A 1602-nucleotide genomic window follows, 5' to 3' on the forward strand; every position below is an offset into this window, starting at 1 on the left:
CACTTTTGAACTACGGAACCAAATCACGAGCGTAAACAAATCATTTTCTGCAAATTAACTTTAACTTGGCTTTGGCTATTCATGCACAATAACTATTAATTAAATTTTTTTTTTTTTTGTGGTTTCCGTAACTAGTCTAAAATCTCAAATTGTAGTAGACACTCAATCAAAGATATAGATACATCATTGTGTCTTTCAAACACATCTTGTTTTCTCACTGGATTGACCAAAGAAAAACATCATGAAGCAAAAATAGCACTTTTTGGATTTCTAAAAGACAAACAATTTCTAATTGAAAATTTTTACAAGAGTATTTTTAAATTCACACTACAAACTTTTCAAAAGCATGATTTATTATTGAAAAATTACTGGACAGAAAGGTGAAATACAAAAATAAAAAAGAAAAATTTTTCAATCATCCCACCTATAATGCAATTCTTCGGTGTTTACTCTCAAATCTTTAAGGTAAATCCCATCATCCTTAGCAGTCCAAACGCAGTTCTTCCAATCACACTTGTTGAAAAGCCTAGCATCATACCAGAAAACCTCAATTGAAGCAGATGAAGAAGAAGCATTATTATTGTTGTCTTTGCTCAAATGACACCAAAATAGTGTTGAGTGAAAGAAATCAGTTCTAAAACTCCAATTAATATTTGATCCTGGGGATATGTTCTGGATTCCCATGTTATCTTCTTTGGACTTGCAATGTGTGATCAAGTTCTTGTTGTTGAGCCCATTGATAATGTATACATGCCACTTTATGAATTCCGGAAATATATTCTCTCTTTTTATCAAATGAAATGGAGCACAGAAAATTGTGGGTGGGGCAAAGGATAAGAAGAGTGCTAGTGTTATAAAATAAATGCTCACTGAAGAAGCATGCAAGTTTGTTGTCTTGCTTTCCATGACTAATGTGGTTTTTTTTCGTTTTTGGCTTTAAGTCAATTATTGGAAGAGTTTTTTATATTTATAATTGTTGGAAGCTCAAAACAAAATAGGGAATTGAATGATTTTGGCATGAGAATTTAACATTAATTAGCTACCATGCTGCCTATTGGATAAGATAGACATTGAAAATATTTGGGCATGGCAGGTATTGATTTGTAGATACTCTTACAATTAAAATAAAGAAATTAATTAATTAATTAATTAATTTATAGTAAGTAACAATTGAAAAACAATTAAAAAGGCCATATATACAATTATGTTTTTTCTTTTGCTTCAAGCATGTAAGTATATAAAGTGATCAAATTTTTTTAAGATGAAAAAGTTGGTAAAATAAAAATGTAAATATACAATTATTCTGTAATTAAAAATAGTGACATTTATATACAATGGATTTAACAAATTCAATAATGATAATTATTCACCTTATTACTTTACCAATTTTTACTTTAGAGAACTTTTTTTTCTTAATTAGAGTTTAGGAGCTCAAGCTTATTTTTGACCAACTATAAGCTAGAACAGTATATTTTGAAGATAACAATTAAATTTAGTGAATATATAGTTATCAGACTTAGTTCGATTCTATTGGTTGAACGAAAAATTCGATCACTCGACTTTTTAATTTGAATTGAATCATTATTTAAATGAATGAATTAA

This window comes from Arachis ipaensis, chromosome B02, assembly GCF_000816755.2.
Source record: "Arachis ipaensis cultivar K30076 chromosome B02, Araip1.1, whole genome shotgun sequence".
NCBI classification, from domain to species: domain Eukaryota; kingdom Viridiplantae; phylum Streptophyta; class Magnoliopsida; order Fabales; family Fabaceae; genus Arachis; species Arachis ipaensis.